General features: G+C 43.3%; 1 protein-coding gene across 5 annotated transcripts in view; it reads right to left on the bottom strand.

The window, feature by feature from the left end:
* The window catches only part of ATXN1 (ataxin 1), a 406,270-nt gene that overhangs the window by 208,884 nt on the left and 175,362 nt on the right, over positions 1 to 22,024 (bottom strand). The window contains exon 5 of one of the 5 annotated variants that reach the window (XM_041772102.1): positions 13,657 to 13,709. The exons of the other annotated variants lie outside the window; for them this stretch is intronic. The gene's annotated coding sequence lies outside the window, so the exon portion shown is untranslated. The remainder of the gene's footprint in view (positions 1 to 13,656; positions 13,710 to 22,024) is intronic. 5 annotated transcript variants of the gene reach the window in all.

The raw sequence follows: 22,024 nt of genomic DNA, 5'->3' as shown, positions 1-22,024 counted from the left end.
GGGATTCTTCAAAATGGCAACCTGGACTCCACGGTGGTGGCCAAGTTGGTCAGGGAGAGGGAGCAGTTTTGCAAGAACAGGACTGTGGGTGAACCTGTCGCCCCGAATCTCAGCAAGCAGAGAGCCCCAGGGGCATCACAGATTGTCAGAGCCAGCAGGGACCTCTGAGACTGCAGTCTACCCTCCTGGTTCAACAGACAGGGAAGACGTATCCTACCAACACACGATGACTTAGCTCTGGGTTCACCACGGCATAGCTCCAACTAGGGACTTCTGACCTCCAGCCCCTGGGCACCCAGAACTGATAGGGAGCCAAAGTAGGATGTGAACTGCAGGAGGAACAAAAGGACTCTCTTGTAATGTCAAATGATGCAATATGGCAAGATGCTCAGGTCCTGGATTCATCTGGGCATCTGCGTAGAATAATCTCTGAAGGCCCTCTAGGAAAAAAAAAAACAGAATCACCCAAAGGTTTGTCAAGTGTTTTAAGGTCCTCTGACGCAAAGGGCAACATTGAAAGATACCAGAACAAGACAACCCTTTCTCTGCTGCCCACATTGCTCCGGACCGGGTAATGGGTGAATGGGAGAAGTGACAGGAGAGGCACCCAGGCCTCCAACGGACTCCCTGCTTCTGCTGGAATGTGAGACACAGCCGCTCGATCATTAGCATACCCGATTTGCATTCACTCCAGATGAGATTTCATCATTGCATCATATTTATTCATCCCTTAATATAAATCTAAATTGCTCTCTTCAAATAGCAGAGAGCACTGTGCTTTGGTAAGGGGAAAGAGAAATGATCACGGTGAGAGATGCACAGCGTTTTCTTCTGCTCTCCCTCCCCAGGCTGGATCCTTCCATGGCTCATCCCAGGGCTCAGCAAACAAGCCTCAGTCTTTGGTATCTCACAGTGGGGGGGCTCTTGGTGGAGGAAAAATATGGTAGCCCTCAACCCTCCCAAATACCGCAGGAGCCCCTGGTAAGTCCTGTTGGAGGTGAGCCCAAGCGCCTTCACAGCAGCCAAATATAACTCACTAGCAGACAAAAGACTACAGCCTTTTAAAGAAGACAATCATGTGTCTGGACCTGGAAAAGTTTGCTTGGAAATAAAGAACAATTTTTTTTTTTTTTAATAGAAAGGGAGGCATTAAACTATGGCTGTCCACAAATGATCTCTGGGCTTGACAGGACACAGAGTCCAGAAAATGGATAACGGGCAAAGCACCCAGGGCCACAGCGGTTTCTGCTTGTCGCTTCCCACCGTGGCCACCACCTCATTGTGTAGGGGAAGCAGCATGTCACATGGGCACTGCTTTTCCTGAGAAGAAATTTCTGGTGCCTTTTCCTGTAAAAGGAAAATTGGTATCATCGTCTAGAAGTGTACATTCAGAAGTATTGTTTCTAATTCTTTTCGTTGGGGGACAGGACATGATCCTCCCACATCAGTGTGTATTTTTAAAATAGCAAGAGTCTTATATGAAATTCCTTTATCAGCTCGCACATATGCTAACGGAAGGTTCGCATGAGACGCCTTGCAGGAAGGCATCCTAGAGAAAAAGAATGACCAATTACCTCTAAATTGAACTCCTAACTGTGCCTTGAACGAGGGCATATGTGACAAATTTTACCCAGTTATTCTGTTTTCATGTGTCTTCACCATTATTATTTCAGCTCCTTTCTAAAGGAAGTCTAAGCACGGTCGGAGCTCGGAGGAATGTAGATGGTTTCGAGCATCACTACTCCAGTGCTTTCGGAGCTTCATGCTCAAGTTAAGGATGGGTCCTTAAAATTGAACCCTGGGCAACCCGAGTGGCTCAGAGGTTTAGCACTGCCTTCTACCCAGGGCCTGATCCTGGAGACCCGGGATCGAGTCCCACTTCGGGCTCCCTGCATGGAGCCTGCTTCCCCCCTTGCCTCTCTCTCTCTCAATCTGTGTCTCTCATGAATAAGTAAAAAATAAAATCTTAAAAAAAATAAATAAAATAAAATTGAACCCTAACTTCTGGGTCTAGGGCTAGATGCCAACGCCATCCCACAGGGTTACTGGGGATGCTGACTAGACTTGTCTTGTTCTGGGGTCACTTCAAGAACTTGAAACAAAGTAATAAAGGTTGTCACCCCAGAGCCCCAACTCAATGACAGCACATGAAAACAACAAAATACAGTGTCTCTATCAATAATCCCTTTTCACAATGGGCCTGAAATAGTCAAGATGCTCAGAGAAATATGAGGGTATTGGACCACGAGGCCTGAGCAAGTCACAGGACTTCTCTGGGCCTCAGTTTTTGTTTTGTTTTGTTTTTAGATTTTATTTATTTATTCATGAGAGACACACACGAGAGAGAGAGAGAGGCAGAGACACAGACAGAGGGAAAAGCAGGCTTCATGCAGGGAGCCGGATGTGGCACTCGATCCTGAGATTCCAGGATCACGCCCCGGGCCGAAGGCCGACGCTCAACCACTGAGCCATCGAGGGATCCCAGGGCCTCGGTTTTGAAAGCAAGGGAGCGTGTTAATGGATTTCTACTAGTCATCCGTGTTCTCTAAGCCTCTGCTTCCATGCTCCTTGTCTTTCCCTAAGGGGATACCAGCAGGGACTAAGAGTGTTAGAAAGATTGTGCCTCCGACCCCAGAGGAATGTGACAAGGGCCTTCCTTGCATTGTTCCCACAGTAACCGGAGCCAGCTGTCCAGGCAGGCCAGCCAAGTTGCGGCGCATGATCGCACACAACCGGGGACTCTGCATGGACGACTCCACCTCCAGGCTTCCCCATTTCCTCTGGGCCCTGGTCTGCAGGTCAGCACCCCCCCTGGGAACACAAGAATGGGTCTGCGATCTTTAATAAATAACAGTTGAGGGTTTAAAATCTGGAGTGTGGCCACAATGGCCTGAGGCTCCCCTGAAGCACAGCCAGAGGGTGCAAGGATGTCCTGGCTTCTCTGAGTCTATGGACCTGCCCCGGAGGGGAGCCATCTGGGGGCTCAGGGTGCCTAGAGATGGCAGGTCTCTTTCTAAAGCCTGTGATGATGCTAACTCCTGTTCAAAGAAGGGGACTCAAGCGAGAGTGAGAATCTAAGATGAGATTTTCATTAGAAAATCTTGGGGTGAGCCACAATCTGTAAGCTCACAGTTCTGAGCAGGGACGATGATGGAGGGTTTCCTTTTTGCCTGCAGCCTGCATCTGAGATACTAATGAGGGAAGATCACTGGAAAGCATTACCATTATTTTTAGCTTTTCTAAGGGAGGGGAGGAGTTTTTGAAAGGGCAACATGGAAAGGAATGTAGGGCAGGGGTGTGTGTGGGGAGGGAGAAGCAGAGATGAGGAAAAATAAGAACTTGCAGGACAGATAAGCAGCTCCTTCCTCCTTTCTTGATAGATGGCTGCAGCCAAAACCACATCAAGGACTTCAGGTCCAGATATCTGGAGACAAAGAAGTCCCTGGAAGGAAATCGTTCTTCTGCAAGCAGGGCAAACGTGCACTTCAGCTTTAGGAATTATATTTTTTTAACCTTCCAAACGGAGCAGATGAGGCCCTCCTAGAAGCCCTTCTTGGCAAAGAGTTTGATCATTCCTTTTGGATGTGAAAGCTGCTTCAGCGAACGCGAACCCCAAAGAGACACCCTCTCCGGAGGTACAGAGATCCTGAATGGTCCAGATGAAAAGGAGATGAATAGATTCCTCTTCAACAACCCTACGATTTTCAAATAGCCAGGTAGAGCCCAGAAGCTTCTACAGTGACCAAAATATGGACCAAGAATATAACATTTTGAGGGTGGATTTCTTTTTTTCTTCTTCGCTTTTTTTTTTTTTTTTTGGCACTAGATTGTAAAAAAGTCTCCTTAATGAGCTGCAAAAGCCAAGGCATGGATTCTCTTCCTCAATTCAGGGGCCTGGTAACTGCTGAAAGCACCATCCAAATGCCACCTCCGTTCATAAGGATCCTTGGAACACACAAACCGCTTCATCACAAACGATTTGCCTGATGGAATTCATAAAGCAAGGTTGCAAAATATTCAAGTAATCAACCCTGCGGCATGGTCGACACAGGCCCGGCGCTAACAAAGAACACTAGAATCCTTTTCCCACTTCCAAAATAGCACCTAACGAAGTTGGTGCTATAGGAGAAGAGTTGCTGTATTTTGTTTAATGGAACTAAATTTGTGCCCATTTAAATCACGAGCAGGTGGCACTCGGTAGCAAAGAAAGCCCCGAAAATATTCACATTTAGTGAATGCAGTTGTATGTATAATTAGCCGAAATTTATTTTAAAGTACTCTAATCTTTTGTACTGTTTTTTTTTTTTTTTACAATTCAAACTGGTGAGGAAAAGAGAGCAGCTTTTGAATTTATTATGAAAGCGCAGCCATCGTATTATCTGTTAAATTTTTTTTTTTTTTAAATGGGGAAGGCGTCAGAAAGTCTCTAATAGGACATATGTTAGGATCACACCAACGGAGAGGGCTTGCTTGCTTTCATGGGAGTGAGTCTGTTGTTATGGGAGCAATAAGTGAGCTAAACAATAGCATCCAGTAGAAGAGAAGATAGAAAGCATCAAAGGTATACATTTCAGGAGCACAAAATTTTCTCTTAACTGTTTCATGGAAAATTTCAAACATGCCCAGAGGACTTGCAACAGAGCACCAGACAGTCATTACCCAGCACCAATAATGATCAACTCATCGTGTGTCTAGACCTTCAAGGAAATCCCAGAAATGCCATTTACTCCCTAAATATTTCAGTGGGAAGCACAGGATTGTGAAGCGCCCTCATTTTTCTCCCCAAGGTCCTGGCAAGTCAAATGCTCCCGGGCCGGAACCAGGTCCTCTTACCTGGGAGCCAAGTGTTCTTTCTTGCAAGTCTTTCCTCCACCCCTCTCTCTCTCTCTCACCCTCACAACCCCCTGGGCTGCAATAATAAGGAGCATAAAAACAAGCACTGTGCTGGTTAGAAATCACAAAATCCTACATTCTGAACTAATTTTAATTCAATTTATTTTTTTTTAAAGACTGTATTTATTTATTCATGAGAGACACAGAGAGAGAGAGGCAGAGCCATAGGCAGAGGGAGAAGCAGGCTCCCTGTGGGGAACCCAATGCGGGACTCGATCCCAGGACCCCAGGATCACAACCTGAGCTGAAGGCAGATGCTCAACCACTGAACCACCCAGGCGTCCCTAATTTTAATTTTAATTTTAATTTGCCACTTTGCTGAGTCCTAATTGTCTCAGGGATTAAGTAGAGCTATGAGATTGCCACTGAGATACAATTACTTATGACATACTTATAAAAGTTATTTTCACCTTGCAACAGTTATTTTTAATGTGTTTTCATCAATCTGGGGGTGAGGGGGAGAAGCCACGGAGCCCCGGAGACTACTGTGAGGTGAGGTCCCTGATGCTAAGACATTTTGGGGGAGGTCACACATAATTATTATGTAACCATACCCTGAGAGCATTTCCATGACACGTTTATTTATTTTTCACATATGAATTAGAACCAACTATTTCAACATGTTGAAATGAAAGTTTCTATGAAAAACAAATGTTTCATATAATATAAATCAACATTTCCCAAAGAGGAAAGAGGCAGGCCCTCTCCCTGGGGGAATTCTAGCATCTTTCAGAGAAAGAACAGGCGAGCCCAAGGAAAGTGAAAAGAAAAAAAGAAACATTCCCTCCCTTTGTCATGGACTTGCCAAACCCCTAACTGAAGGGGACCTACAATAGAACACCAAATATTCTCAAGGAAGTGTCCAAGACTGGAAAAATAGTAAGTGAATGCAGGGTTTTGTGTAACCGATTGAAATACGCTGCTCTAATGCATTCTTTTTCCTTCTCGAAAAAACACATAAAGCTCCCATACAGGGGAGGTTATGGGAATGAGGTGGTTACGACGTTTAAAAAGCCCCATTTGAAGTCAACCCCAAACCTTGAGCTGAGGCTTTAAATGCACTTGCTTTCAAAAGCCAGACCACAGAAAATCTTGTCATTTTTTACTATACGCTGGCAGCAATTCCTTCCATGTGTAACCTCACCATAAAACCCCAAACGATCGGCCCAAGGTCACAGAGAAGCAGTTGGGTCTGGGGAAATGGCCTGCCCGCCCGTGTTGGTTTTCTGGAATGGCCGTAACAAACGTACCACACACTACGTGGCTCAAACAACAGACATTGGTTTCTCACAGTTCTGGAGGCTAGAAGTCTGAGGTCAGGATGTCAGCAGGGCTGGTTCCTTCTGAGGCCATGAGAGAAGGATCTGTTCCAGGCCTCTCTCTTAGCTTCTGGGGGTTTGCAGGCCATCTTTGGTATTCGCTGGCTTGTCACAGCATAACTCCCGTCTTAATGTGGCATTCTCCCAGCATCTCTATCTTGATGTCCAAATTCCCTCTTTTTCTAAGGACACCAGTCATCTTAAAGTCGGGCCCATCCTAATGACCTCATCCTAATGGGATCATCTGCAAAGACCCTATTTCCAAATAAGGGCACATTCATAGATACTAGGGGGCTGGGACTTCAACATCTTTGGGGGGGGACACAATTTAACACTGAATACTGCCTTGTACGCATCTAACTTAAGAGAGGGAAGGGAGGGACGAGCCAGCTTGCACAAGTATGCCACCAGTGTTTTAGGTTGTCCACAGCTGCTCAAAGGGAACACTCAAGAATAAGCATACTATGACTATGGATAGACCCCAGCAAACCATCATTTGGCTTTACTGTGTTATTGGGGCCCCTTCACACTGCCTTCTCTCCTGCACCCGTTCTCAGCTTTGGCCAGTGGTTATCGTGCAATCTGCGTGTCAGTTTGGTCTCTTTCAACCTCAGCATTGGACAGAAGTCATTTCTTGCCTCTGTCAACTTTGCATCCTTTTCTATGTATTCGGCTCTCCTTTATCCCTCCTTCTTTGATTCCTTTTACATTTGGGGCAAGCAAGAGTATCTCAGAAAAGGCAATCAAAATATATTTTTGACCTATTTCTATAGCCAGCAGAATGACTGGACCATGACAGTCACTGTTAAATATGCTCTTTTGTGGTTTAAAGGGTGTCTTTTAAGTATGAGAGTTGCAGAATATAATTATTCAACAATTCTAATAGGCAGTGACGACACTGGGATTCCCAGTTGACAGAGGAGGAAGGAAACTAAAGCTCAGAACCATCAGGAAATCCAGTACTGGGCACACAGCTAGTAAATCACAAAACTGACATATAGACTCATGTCTTCTGATGTCAAGTTCTATATTTTTATGCAATATGTAATATGATGTAGTTGATAGGAAATTATCAAGAAGGATTCAGAGGTTTTTTTCTTGCTTGTAAGGAGTATGGTAGCAATAATAAAGCCTTATGTTTATAATTCCACATTTGAAGACATTTTTCAAAATGTTTTTCAATTTTGGGTTTTATTTAGGTGAGGGGAGTCTGGGTGGTTCAACTGGTTAAGCGTCTGCCTTCAGCTCAGGTTATGATCCCCAGGTCCTGGGATCGAGTCCTGCATTGAGCTCCCTGCTCAGTGGGGAATCTACTTCTCCCTCTCCCTCTGCCCCTGCCCCTGCTTATGCTCTTTCTCCTTGTCAAATAAAATCTTAAAAAAAAATTAAAATAAATTTTTTTTTTTTAAAACCAGAGGAGTTACTCTTAGGCCCATTTTATGGACGAGAAGTGAAGGCAGAGATTATGTGATTTGCCCAAACAAAACCAATGAGTTGACAGTGGAGCTGGAATAAGAATTTCTGCAAATTCACCCAGAATTCAAAAATGGGTGTGATTTCACAAAGAAGATAATTCAATGTCAGGATCCCTGGAGATAGGTAAAATGGAAAGAAAATAATGTAAATTGAAGGATAAAAAGAAAAAATTGAATACATTTCCATATATTTTACTGCAGGAAGAAGCAGTACATGCATGTATCATGGGCGTCAGAAGGGATGCCTGCCTGCACTGCGAGAGAGGCCATTCTGGATTACCTCACATGTCCCATAAAATGCATAAAAGGCTATTCTCAGCAAGTCACATGAGATCTGTGACTGGAGAAGGAGAATATGCTTTCTTGATCATGACAGACCACAAGATTCCCTTTGGTCTTTCACATCCCGAATTCATGCGAGCAGGCTTCCAGAAGGAAGTGGAATGGGAGCTAACAGCTTTAGCAAAGAGAGGTGACGAGTGTGCGTGTCCCAACGTGGTCACCAGACCACTGTGGTTGGAGGTGCATGTGTGGGGAGGCGGCAGTGGGACAGGACGCGGGAAGGAAATGTGGACATCATTGTATGGAGGGTCTCAAAGACCTTTCTGAGTAACTGAGATGATCCTGTAAAATGTGAAGGGTTTGAGCAGAGGGGTGACCTCGTCGGGTGCATGCTATCTGTCACCTAGAAGTGAGGGACTCTCAAACCCACAAGCCCAGCTCTGACCTCTCTTCCAAGATCCAGATATTTGGCTTTTTTTCCAGAATGCCTGCTGGGCATCTCTACATGGTTAACCTGCTGGCACTTCCAACTGGGTATGTTAGATCTCTACGGTCTTTTCCAGATCTAACGTTCTCTGATTCCACCCAAAGTTGTGGGTCTGAAAAACCTGACATTTTTCCCTGGAGGAGGCTGAAATAAACGAGGAACAGAGAAATCATGTTCAAGAGGCAGAGCAAAAAGAGCAATGTCTTTAAATTGGAAAAAAAAAATCTGTGTTAGTCATTCCTTTCTAACTTGCACTTGGGCTCTTCGCTATAGGAGGCATCTGAGCACGTGTAAGGATGCGCACACGCACATCCAGGGTGGGCGGCCTGGGGCCCTATGGTCAGGCGCCGACCAAGAACATAAGCTTTCAGTGGCAGGCCAGAATGGCTTTCTTGCCAATCAGAGCTGCTACCTTGCACCTGCAGAGGCTGGCTCGAGAAACAACAATTAAAGCACAGATTAAGAATCTTGAGTTGCTAAATATTTTAAGCATCCGGTACCCCTGGGCCCCAAAGGACTCACACTCATCTCTCTAACCAACTCACTCTATTTCTAAAGAGCAAATAGCCCCTGAATTCTTATGAGGCTATTTGGAGGGACTATTCCCCCGAAAACAGGTGAAGAACGTCCACAACACCCTTTACTAGGAATAAATGTGTTCTCCTGTCAAACTTTCACTCTGCTACTTCAAAAGAAACAATACTGTGAAAACCTTTGCTTTCCCAGAGAGGAAAGGCAGCACATTAATTCACAGTGTGTTTTGAATAAAGCATCATTTATAAGGTAGAGGAATTCCGCTTCCCTTTTCCGGACATAGCTTCCAAAACACAAAAATTCAGAGCGTAGGTGGGTTGCCACTCCACACACTGAATTTAGAAAGACACTCATACTCTCCATAAGCCTACCTCCTTCGGCCCACGTTCAACATTTATCTTGGTTGTGACAGAAACCAGGGCTGTCCGCTATCCAGGATCTGATGAGAACATCGTCCCATGGGGTGGTGTCACCTTTATGCCTCATCCTGCTGCTCCAGGCTGGTGCTGTCCAAATACACTCTCAATGTCCACATGTGTCTGACATCCACTCATGCTCAGCACAGCATCTTGATCACATACTGAATTCTCACTGAGAGCAGTCTGATCTGGCTTCTCTGTCAAAAAGTGTGGTTGCTCCATGTATTCCAGACTATAGAATACTAAATTGTTAGAACAACACAGAGCAAAATGGCTCCAGCAACTTCAGAAACACTGCCTGTGGCAACTGCACATACCCCATGACCTGTAGATCTCTTCCAAAATCTTATTCCGGTTTACTCTTTCAGGCCATGGGCCTCTAGGATTTGTGCTTCTTGGACAACTGACATGGTCAAGACAGAGTAAGCAAACAAACAAAAAAACCCCTACAGTTTGGGTCTGAGTAGAGCACTGGCCCTATTGATGTACATCATGGTAGCCAAGCATACATCCCAGATACTGCACGACTCAAAAGGCTATTTTGATGAACTTACGAAAAGTCCATAATAAATCCATAGCAAAACCCACATTACTGGAATTTTTTTTTTAGAGACAAAAACCATCGCCCCCAAACTTTCTAAGGTATATCTCAGTTCTCTTCCAGTTTAAGAAATTCTCTGGACCTTCATGGTGGCCTCCCAAGGGAGAGTCTGGTGCCCCTTCCTGATGCTTCCACTACATTCTATATATCCCTCTCGTGCTATCACAAAGCATTGCAATCGACTAGTTACTCGTTCATCTACTGTACTACAATAATTATAATGTCTAGTGTCACAGAGTAGGGACCATTTCCTTCTTATCTTGCTTTCGCATCTTCAGTCCTTAGCACCCTACTTGGTACAACAGAGGAACTTCAAAAAATATGAGCGGACTTATTGAATATAAAATCCGATGTTCTCTTTATTCATCCAGTCCATGGTAAGTACAACCATCTCTTAGGGCATTTGGCACTGACTGTGGCCCTCAATGGCCTATGGCCACAGTTAGTGCCTGTGGCCATCCTAACCAGGAGAGGATCATTTCCCCTAAATGAGACCGTGAACTTGCTCTGCTTGAAGTCAATCAGGAACTAACTGCTTTTATAGTTTTCTCCTTTGAGAGAGCCAGGAGGCTTGAAAGAATCTTTAAAAAAAAAAAAAAAAAAAAAGGAAAGCTTTGAAAGAGAGTGTGAGCAAAGCCTACAGCATTTAGGGCTGGGAACGATTATCCCTCTGCACATAAACCATTTTTTGGTGGGAGAGAGCAACGCTGTGAGTGGCAATTTTTCATGCAGTACTGGGCTAACGCCCTTTAAATAAGATCTCTTTTATGACATTGACACAGGATATGCTGTGAGTAGATTAGGGTATGTTTATGCCACAGCACACATGGCTTCAGGTCATTTAACTGACAGGGGAAAGATAATTTGGGGGGAAATGATCAAATCCACATGAGAATAATCTATAAACTATAAAGCAAGGGCATCACGGAAAAGATGATCCTGCGCAAGCCAAGAGCTTTCGTTCACGTCCATCCAGAAGTTTTTCCTGAAAACTACTAGGAGTTCAGCCCTGCACCAGGATTTGTGGGGAATATGGATGAAATCATTGCCATGGTTCAAAGCCCATGCCCTCCTGCCAGTTTCTAAACCTGCCCCATCATCACCCACCACTGCCAGGTTTCCAAAATGTGAATGCAATTGTGCCCTCATGCTTCCAGCCACCTCCACCATAACCAGCCTCCAAGCATGACAAACAAGACCATGTTCAACCCCAGGTCTGTCAACCGCTCCCATCTCCCAGCTTGCAACTTCTCACCACTTGAGCCAGAGTCTCTTCCTCATGCTTGCCTTGGCATAAGACTCCTTGACTTCTTCAAGCCCATGCCTTTGAAAATGCTGCCCTTCTCTGCACTCTCTGGAACATGTGCGCCAGCTTATTCTTCATAACTCATCTCTCAGAGAAATCTTTCCTATGAACACCTCTCCACTCCAGTCCTGATGCGTTTCTCTGTATGAGCTTCCTCAGCAGATCCTGTGTCTCAGGGTCATGGCACTGGACATACAGAATCCTTCCTTCTTTCCCTCTGCCCATTGCTTCCTCTGGACTACAGATAAACACATAATGAGCAAGTGCTCTCTGCAAGGCCCTGTGCTGTGCTAGATGTGTACAGCATCTCTAACAAATCCACACAACTCCTGAATTGTAGGCATGACTCCAGATGAGCAATTCAGCTCAGAAAGGTTTAGTAACTGGGTCAGGTTCACACAGCGCCCTCGCACAGAGCCAGATGCTTCTGCTCCAAGCTCTTGCTCTTTCCTCCTCAGCACACCACCGAGGTGAGAAGAAGGTGAGAAGACATGCTTGAGACACATGCCCAGAGCCAGTGGTTCCTGCAATGTGAAAGTCACACCCAGGGCTCTGGTGTGAGACCAGCAGGTGCTGGCCAGGGGTGTGCATGTCCTTTGAGTGGGCACACCCCAGCAGTCTGCTCGCTCCCCAGGACTTTCTCTTTTCCGCCTATCACCCAGACGATTGTACAGCGAGTCCCAAAAATCACCCATCAGTTTCTCTAATTTCTGGAGTCAGCCTAAATTCCTTTTGTTTTTAACCACAACCCACCAGCTCCGTATATTAAATGTTTCCAACAAGCATCAAAGCCTCAATTGTCACTGTCTTCTGTTTGTTTTCTAGTTCTGCTAACGTAAGGGACAGCCTGTCCTAGTATTTATTACTACGGTAATGTCAGGTTCAGGGTTAGGACATAAAATACCTCTCCAGTTTCTTTGCAAGAGATCAAAACACTGTCTTAATGGCAACATCAAAAAGAATCAACATGTAAACATGTTTCAACAGGAATTCCTTTTTCCTTCAGTGATTTCTCAATATCTGGAACTCTCTATTACTCAGTTCTGCTTACAAAAGGGAGAAGATTTCACTATTTCTGCTAAGTCTTTTCTGAAGCTCTTCTTCCTATCTGCTGACAATTCGTGTTTTGTGCCATTGTTTTGGTAATAATATTCTGGGAGGGGGGACTGACCCTCGAAATATTTTGGTTTATCATGTGGGTTGACTTGGGGGGAGGAATATCAAAAAAAGAACATTTTTTTAATCTCTTCTTTCTTCCTTTCCCTTCCTCCCTCCACTCTTCCATTTCTCCTTTAGCAAAAGCCTACTTCTTGTGGATCGGTAAATATGGTGCTACACATTCCTATAGCTCCTTAGTGTTTTCACTTGATTGGCAAAAGAAAAATAGCAGGAGATTAGGGTATAATTGCTACCTTCTTCCTTTACAGCGTGGACTTCCCACTCAAACTCCTCAGCACTGGTGAGGAAAATCAGCCTACCATTACATCACTGCAGGAGAACCTCTGCAAACAATTCAGTCAGACCCAGCACTTCCAAACTGCTCTCGGCACATTATAAAGGCCTGCAAACACCAAATGGACATTAAACATGCCTAGCCCCAAAGGCAGCCTCACTGTTAATGGGGAAACACAAGAAGCATTCCATTAACGTTAGAACTACCACCAGACTGTCCACCATCATCTGCTGTGATTTAACGCTGTTCTGGTGGAATTAGCCAATTTAATTATAAAAGAGAAAGGAAGAAGGGGTCTAAGATTGGAAAAGAGGCAGTAAAATCATTATCTGCATATGCTGCGGCTGCAAATCTGAGCGAATCAGTTGAAAAACTACTGCAGACAATTAGAGAATTCCATAAGGTAATTAACAAAAGTCATATGCAGAAATCAATAGCCTTCTAAATGACAGCCAGTAAAAAGATACCCCATTTTCAGCAGCAACAAAAACATGAAACATCTAGATGATAAACTGGATGAGAAACATGCAAAATCTATGAAGAAAAATTTTTAAACACTACTAAGGAACTGAGAAGGACAGGAACATCTGGAACTTTCTACCTTGTCCTTAAACAGGAAGTCACTATCATGAAAGACAGTAGTTCTTCCCAAATTAATCTATAAACTTGATACGGTGTCAAAAAATACCACGAGGAAGTTAATTCTGAAGTTCACATGGAAAAATAAAAAGGAAAGAATATCCACAGAAATGATGCAAAAAGCATTAAGAAAAGACTAGCCTGCTCGATAAAAGAAATATTATAAAGTTCCAGAAGTTAGATCAGTATGCATTGGTACATGCATAACAAGTAAGATCAATAGAAAATACATAAACTCAAATACATACCGAATTCAGCACATGATAATGGGAGAAGAGACTTTCAGTAACTGGGTGGCCACCTGGAAAAAGTCAAATTAGATCCCTAGTTCATGTCCGACACTAAAATAAATTCCAGAGTGACCAAAGATTTAAATGTAAAACCTGGAAACAAAAACAAAAAAAAAAAACCACTACAAAGAACTTTGAAAATATGAGGCTAAGTAGAAGCAGCAAGTCATATAAGACTGCATATTAAATGACTCCACCTACATGAAGTGTCCAGAATGGGCAAATCCATAAAGAAAGCAGATTAGTGGTTCCTGGAGGCTGGGGGGTGGCGGGGATTGGGAGTGATGGCTAATGGATATGGGGTTTCTTTTGGGGGTGATGAAAATGTTCTGAAATTAGATGGTGGTGATGGCTGCCCAACTCTATAAATGCATTAAAACCATGAAATAGTACACATTAAAAGAATGGATTTTATGGTATGTGGATTCTATCTCAATAAAGCTTTGATTTAAGCAATACTAAAGTAAAACTATGAGACCATTTTTTATATAACGTTTGACTGCAAAAGGCCTATGTCTATCAAAGAGTGAAAAATCAGGGGGGAAAATCTGATAAGACTACATAATTGTAAAAACAACTCCTGCATAGAAAAAAATGGGCCAAAAAACAAATGGGAAAATAAAAAAAGCACAAGACAAAAGGACAAGCTTTCTTGAGCAAGTGAGTGCTCCTAAAAATCAATTAGCTGGAGAGACCCAAAACCCAGTAAAACACAGGCAATGAATGAATGTCAACATACATTTCTTAGAAAAGCAAATAAGAATGGCTCTTAAACATGTGACAACATATTCAATCATCACTGTAATGAGAGAACTCACATTAAAGCTACTAAAAGATAGTATTTTTTCACCTCTTCGATTGGCAGAGACCACGAAGTTTAATAACGCTGTCTGCGGAGAAAAGGCGCACTCACGCAGTGCTAGTAGGAGCATACATTAGTGGAGATGCCAAATTGGAGGGCAATTTGGCAAGGTTTACCAAAATTAAAACTGCACATTCCTTTTGATCCAACAATTCCACTTGAGTAATTTCTCCTCCAGAGAGCCTTGCTGACATATAAAATGCTATTTATAGAAAGCAATTCACCCAAGCATTGTTCATAGTAGCAAAGAATTGGAAACAACCGAAAAGTCCATCCTGTGGGACTGAACAGAGTGTGGCAAAACCAGACAATGGAATACTCTTTAGATACTATAAAGTATACATACTATACACTCTATGTTCTGACAAAAAGATGGTTAGGTTGAATGAATGAATGAATGAATGAATGAATAAATAAATAAATGGCAAAGAGCAGAACAGTTTGTATGGTGTACACATTATGGTTTTTTTAAAAAACATATTTCTGCTTATATAGGTTTAAAAATAATCCTGAAAGGTATTTCAGGGTAAAGTAATGGTAAGAAAAGAAAACAGTAATGGTGCTCACCTCTAGGAGTGAATTCAGATGACTTGGGAACAGAAATAAGAAACTTCTTTTTCCTCAGACATCTATCGGGCACCCTTTATACTCCCACTAATTTAAAACAAATTAGTGGATTCTTTTAGTTAAAGAAAACGAGTTGAGCACTGGGTGTTATTCTATATGTTGGCAAATTGAACACCAATAAAAAATAAGCTTACAAAAAAAAAGAAAACGAGTATGGCAAGGACACTGAAACATGACATGAACAAAATACGGGATCTAATTTTTGAGAGGTGTGAGGGTTATTTTTAATATGGTTATATTTAAGAAAAAAATTAATAATTAAAGAAAAACCCTCACAAATGACCGTCCAGGAGACTGAGTCAACTTTTGCAAAACAGACTCATTCAATGAAGCTTCCTACCGTGGGGCTTTGGTAAGACTGTCCTCCCTCCACGCGCCCCTACACCCCCAGACTGGGCAAGACCACCCTTCAAGACCAGGTTAGGTAATCCATCTCCACAATCCATTCGAATTCAGCCAATGCAACAGCTGGACGTGTCCCAACTAAGGAGGTTTGTTTAGACTTATCCTCAGGGCACAAAAAGACCAATTTTGCCTATTTCTACTTACCTGAATTATTAAGTCCCTCATTGGCTATCAGTTAAATTTAGAACAAAAGAGCTGTAAAAATGTCCTGACAAACACTGTGGTCAATTCATCAGACATTCCCTTAATGTGCTTGTTCTAAGGGGGTGGAGAGTGGAGGGGTGAAGATAGGAGGATGGAAACCAACTGTCCCCACCTGGCTTCTCTCCAATTCCTCTCTGAAGGAGCCCTGGGCGCTCATGCAGAACGGACCAGTTAGCAGAGGCAGGTCAGCAAAAGTAAAAGGTCTCAGACTCCAACAAAACTTAATTTTAACCCTCTTACAGAGACTGGAGCAAATCCATTTGTTTGTCACCTCTTCTGTCAAGTGGAAATTTTTGGATTCCCTTGAAGACACACATCTATCATCATAAAAGAGCTGGCAAGGCTTATTCCTCCCCCCCCCCCCCTTATGACCTTGTTAGCCATTCTAGGTCTTTTTTCCATGGTCCACCTGGCAGGCTGGAGGCCAGAGGTGGCCGACATTCATAGGTAATCCGCAACTGTATTTTAGCCCCAAATTTCAACCTCCTCTCCTATGGATGAGAAAAATGACACCTTTGTGTTCCCTTCCCCTGGGTGCACGAAGGAGGGGATGGGAATGAGCAATGAGTGTGGCTCGTACATAACTTAGAGGAACTCCTGGAAGCAGAAAATCAAAATAATTTCAAGAAATATTCTCTCAAACTCAGGCTTCTTATCCAACTGGCTTCTAAAAAGACTCCCCTGAATATCTGGTATGTGACGTATCTGATACTGGAGGTCAGATCCACTGGTACATCTGAGGCCATGGGGTTGGGGCAATGCACAGAATTGAAGAGGAGATACAGGTGAAGGATTTATGTCTAGATATTTTCAAAAGCAAAAAGTGATTATCATCGCTCTGCAGAAAGCTGGAGAGATGATAAGTTTTGAAGACACTGGGAAGGGAGGGACAGTGGGGGCGGGGGGCGGAATGCAGGGGACCCCAGGCTGTGCCCAGAGCAGGGAGTCCTAGAGTTTGAGATTTTCAGATTTCCACCAGTATAAAGCTTATTGGCTCAAGCTGATAAACAGACTGTAGGTGTGCAGTACCTGTGGGTCTGGCAGGAAGGAGGTGAGGTTCAGGTGAGGAGACAGAGTGGGGCAGAGAGTTAGGAATAGCGAGGCTGGACTGGGCACCTCACTCACTCAGAGAGGGAAAGACAGATGCCTGCTCCAAGTCCACGGGCATTCGGTAAGAGATCTTGAACCATGTTTCCTACTTTTCACAACCAAATCAGAGGAAGGCTCATGAACAGAAAGAGAATTCTCTGAGAGGTGAACAGGTGCCTGAACAGGTGGGCTAATCTCAGGATGAGGAGGGGAGCAGACAGCACTGTGATTGAGAGCTAAAGAGGTGTGAGTTCAAATCCCAGCTTCTCTCACTTCTGAGCTGAATAGCTTAGGAACCCATCTAACCCCCAGCCATGGCGTCTGGAAAGTAGGGCCGTCTGAGAAATGCTGTAACTCATACCTGATGCTTAGGAGAGAGTCTGGTGACTGGGGATTAGTAAAAAAATTAATTGAGGTTCTTATTCTTCTACAACCACCTTCTCAAGGAAAATGATTTTTTAGGACACTGAGATAGGTAAGAAGAGACAGTAGTGAAGCAAACAAATGAGAGGGGGGAAAATCATTTACTGTCTTAATTTATAACCGTTTAAAAGTCAGCTACACAGAGGGGCCCCTGGGTGGCTCAGTGGTTGAGTGCCTGCCTTCGGCTCAGGGCGTGATTCCAGGGTCCCGGGATCGAGTCCTGCATCGGGCTCCCTGCAGGGAGCCTGCTTCTCCCTCTGCCTGTCTGTGTGTCTCTCATGAGTGAGTGAATAAAATCTTTAGAAAAAAAAAATAGCTACACAGAGAAATGAAAACACGCCGACCCAGAAGCGTATTTGGGCATGTTCACAGCAGCATAATTCGGAATAGCCAAGAAGTAGAAACAATTCAAATGGCTATCAACTCACTCACTTGTCACTTGAGTGGACAAGCAAAATGTGGTACGTCCATACAATAGAATAGTATTCAGTCATAGCAAGGAATCACTGCTGATACACACTCTTGTGGGGATGGAGGTTGGAAACTTTATGTGAATTGAAAGGAGCCAGATACAAAAGTCCACATATTGTAGGATTCTGTTTATATGAAATGTCTACAATAATCAAATCTATAGATAGAGAAAACAGATTGCGAGGAGCTGGGGTTCATGAAGGATCGGGGTAACATGGGAAGTGACCATTAATGTATATATGGTTTCTTTTTGGGGTGGTGACAAATGCACAATTCTGGGCAGCACAAATGACAGACTATACACTAAAAAAAAAAAAAAAAATTAGCTCTACGCTTCCTGCTTCCCATCTCCTGAATAAAGAATATTTGTCTTCCCTGGGTGAAAGGTCTTGATGGGTAGAGCGTACACAATGTAGAATTCCAGCAATTTCTTTAATTGTGAATATCAGAAGATATCGATCCTCTTCCCCTGGAGATGTTGTCGGGTGGGTGCCAGAGAGGTTATTTTGCTTTTTCTTTCTATCTGCTTCTTTCAGTCCTGGCTACTGCATTCGGGTTTCCCCATGAGCACAGTGGTTAAAAATCAATCTTTACTTGATCTTCACAGGCAAAAGCTTTAAAAGTGGACAGGCCTTTTCATACCCAGTTTAAAGCTTATGAAAAAAATACTGGGGGGGGGGCACTCTGGAACATTGGTTTTAGGCTTTTCCAAATCATGGGGACGGAGTACCTAAAAGCAATGCTTTCTCCAAACTGCTCCTCTTAATAGGCAACATGATTTTCTTTAGGGAACAAACTGCAAGGACAAAGTATTGAAAAACCACTCCCCATGGCCCATTTGATTTATCTGATAAACATGCCAATCACTGCCTATAAAGCAACCTCATAATATGACCAGTTCCAAGAAATCAACCTTTTCCACAAAAGTCAACAGTGTTTTTAAGGGAATGCTGAAGTTAAAAAATCAGAATGCCAAATTATTCATTTGCAATAATAATTAATACTCACAGTGACAAAAAAAACAGCAATTATTATTTCTGTACGACTCCAAAAAGTCTCTGGATAATGCTGGCTGTTGACCACAAAAAAGCACTGCCTGTAGTCCTCGAACATTCCAGGAATCAAATACAAAAGCATTTCTCAAAGACTTCCCACGAAAACCATTTTACTACATAGGGTTAATGTAGTTTCTTTAAATGTCAATAAAGTCTCTTCAAATGTTTCAGCGTCAATGTTCAGGACTGGAGACACAAAACAAATGATGAAGTGCCATGTTTTATGACAGGTTACTCTGGTCAGTGGCATGTCAGCTGTAAAACATAAACTTCCACTGAGATGAGCACATTCAATGACTGTCAAGTAGCCCACTGGGTTTAATGTTCGTGAAGAGGTGCCAACCCCATTTGGTGTGTATAATCTACAAATGAATCCAAGCACTATCAGTGCTGAAAACTGCATGACTCTAGCTGGCAGGGCATTGGGGGAGGTCTCCAAAAAGAGAGAGAGAGAGAGAGAAAAAAAAAGGGGGGGTTTTCATGACATTGGAAGAGCAGATTATATAAGATTTAAGTGGAATAATAACCATAAAGCTTTCATGTATCTCCAGATATCTAGAAAGCTGTACACTCAAGCTGGTCATAAAACAGAAATCCATCAAACTTAATGATTTCTATTCTACATTCAGCATTCGTGTTTTTGCATCCAGATATAAGAAGTACGATGCACACTATTCTGCTTTTGTTTGGCTAAGGCTGAAAAATTCAGACGGTACCCTACTTCTTGTGGGGTCTTAAAGAGGTAGCTTCAAGAGTTCTCCATTCCTGACTTTGGCTGACCTTTTAGAACTCTGGATTCCCCCCCAAACACTCCCTTGCCTTATTATTGGAGTAACTTGTAGCTACTCTTGAAACATTATAAGCAGTGTACTTACAGGGGAAAAAAATATATAAGTTGCCTTTTATACGTTTTGACAATCAATGCTCAGCAATAACCTGACAGTATTTAATTATAATGCTTGACTTTTCTATAGTACTCCACAGTTCATAAAGGGCTTTCTTTCACACTCACGTAGGCTTCTTTGTATTAAACCACAGCTTTGCAGCTAAGTTTCTGTGAAACCCTTTCAAAGGTATTCGTCAATTAGTGATCGGTTACCATATAAAGGTGCCTGAAATCTAGGAGGATAATTTGGGAGAAAGTGATTGTAGAGACCGGGGAGGGCAACTATGAGGACATCAGAACTGTTCTCACGGTGTTGACAGCAACGAAAAACCAGCAGAAGTTCCAACAAAATACATGAACTTGAACCTAAAAGGAAAATGTCTCTAGCAGAGGCCTCCGGACTGTCTTAAACCAGAAGGGGAGGACCATGAAGCACGACTGCATTTTCACTACACGAGCATCAGAATCTGAGCCTCAAGTGCAAATCAGAGCAACAGCTGAGACCATTTTCTTACCATTGCAGGGGCGCACCCCCACGGGTGAGGGGGGACCCCTCCTCCTTTGTATCCTTTGTAATGCAGCAGCACAGCACCCTGACAATCTGTGACAAGCTTGCACCGTCCTGGGCATCCTATTTCTGCTTCCTAACAGAACAGCATCAGTCCCATTTGTGATCATATCCTGTCAGCAGCTCTGCTAACAGCAGAATTTTTCGCTCTTGTATATGGACAGCAAGTTCCCGAAGGAGGAGCCGCTCTAAGACCAAGGTTCTACCCTTTTTGCTTTACAATATGATGCCAGCAGGAATTGCTCGGTGCCCGCATTAGGCCTATAAACAGATTCGAAATAAACAAGGCTCGTAATCTGCAAATTGGCTCCATGGAGCAAGTAACTGATTCATCAGATATTTGTAAAAGCAAATACAAAAATCCATGAATTATGTCTCTGTGTCGACAAACTATAAACTGCTCAGAACTTTTAGGTTAACAAGGCACTTTGCTTTGATGTGTTGAGTTTTCCCCTTGTATGTGTGGAACACATACACAAAAGAGAATTATAAACTTCGGCGTTCCTTAACCTTTACAAACCAACACAGTAATTATATTGCAAGATATCTGACAACCCGGGGTAATACAAGCAAAGAATTCTTTCTCTCCCCCACTTCCTTTAAATGGTTCTCAATTTTTCTACAATTTACAGACTCCCCGCGCAAAAGGTTTTCATAGCCATGAATCGTACTGAAGATAAATTGGTAGATAAAATAAAATCGCTATTCCAATTCACGAGAATATTTGAGGCACCTCCAAAGGAAATGTTTCTCCAAACATAAAGACAGTATTAAATTTTAAGAGCAAGGCTATCATCAAAATGAATGCAAAAAAGACTAAACATAAGTTAACTTGACAAGCCCATACTGATAAAGCACAGATAAATGTTATCTCTGGGTTACAAGCCCAGTACAGGGAGTCCTCAATTTATGAATGATCTGTGCACAGAAAGTGCATTTGTAAGTCAGTTGTTTAGAACTCCAATCCCATTTTCTCAGAGAAACGACATTTATAAATAGTGCTCGGTTTTGTCAGAGGCAAACAAGAGCTATTAAGCCCATAATGTCGACAAATTCTAGTCCTGACAGCTCTCAAGTATGTTGAGTAGGGGCAGAAATCAAGAGGAGGTCAGGGAGAGGAAGGTTTCTTCTTCCCCACCTGGAACTTCCCAAGTTTTTTCTGGCGTCTGCCTGCCTCTCTTTACAGACTCTCTCTTGCCCCAACTTTTATTCCACACCAATCCCCCCATCAAAATACTGCATCCCAACTCATGGAATAGGGCACCAAATAATTTTGCAGAGCTAACCCTCAACCCCCTTCCCCAAACTCCCCTTCTTGTGCTCAGATATCTGACAATCAAAAGCTTCCAGATAGTTCAGTTCAGTAAACACTTGTTTCAGAGTCGGTGGGAGAGAAAATCTTGGGAGACTGGAATGAGGATACAACTGAACCCTGAGTACAGAACGCGGGTAATGAGACATTTGGAAGGACTGGGATAATTTGGGGGATTCCTTTGGAATTTAGTTAACAGGAAAAGGACCCAGGAAGTGGCAGTTCAAAGAACATAAGAAGCAGTTTCCTCACCAACTGGCAGTGATGAACCCCGGGATGGTGGTGGGGGTGCCATCTCCTGGTGCTGGTATTTAGAAGGTTCCTGCCTTTCCATGTGGAGCTGCACATGATTTCGTTCCTCTTTTTTCCCCACTGAAGATAACATCAGGGGATGGGTGTTCAGAGGAAGATGGTCTGAAGGACC

This window comes from Vulpes lagopus, chromosome 10 (genome assembly GCF_018345385.1).
Source record: "Vulpes lagopus strain Blue_001 chromosome 10, ASM1834538v1, whole genome shotgun sequence".
Taxonomy (NCBI): domain Eukaryota; kingdom Metazoa; phylum Chordata; class Mammalia; order Carnivora; family Canidae; genus Vulpes; species Vulpes lagopus.
The sequence above is the reverse complement of the archived record's forward strand: the minus strand, read 5'-3'. Positions and strand labels throughout refer to the sequence as shown.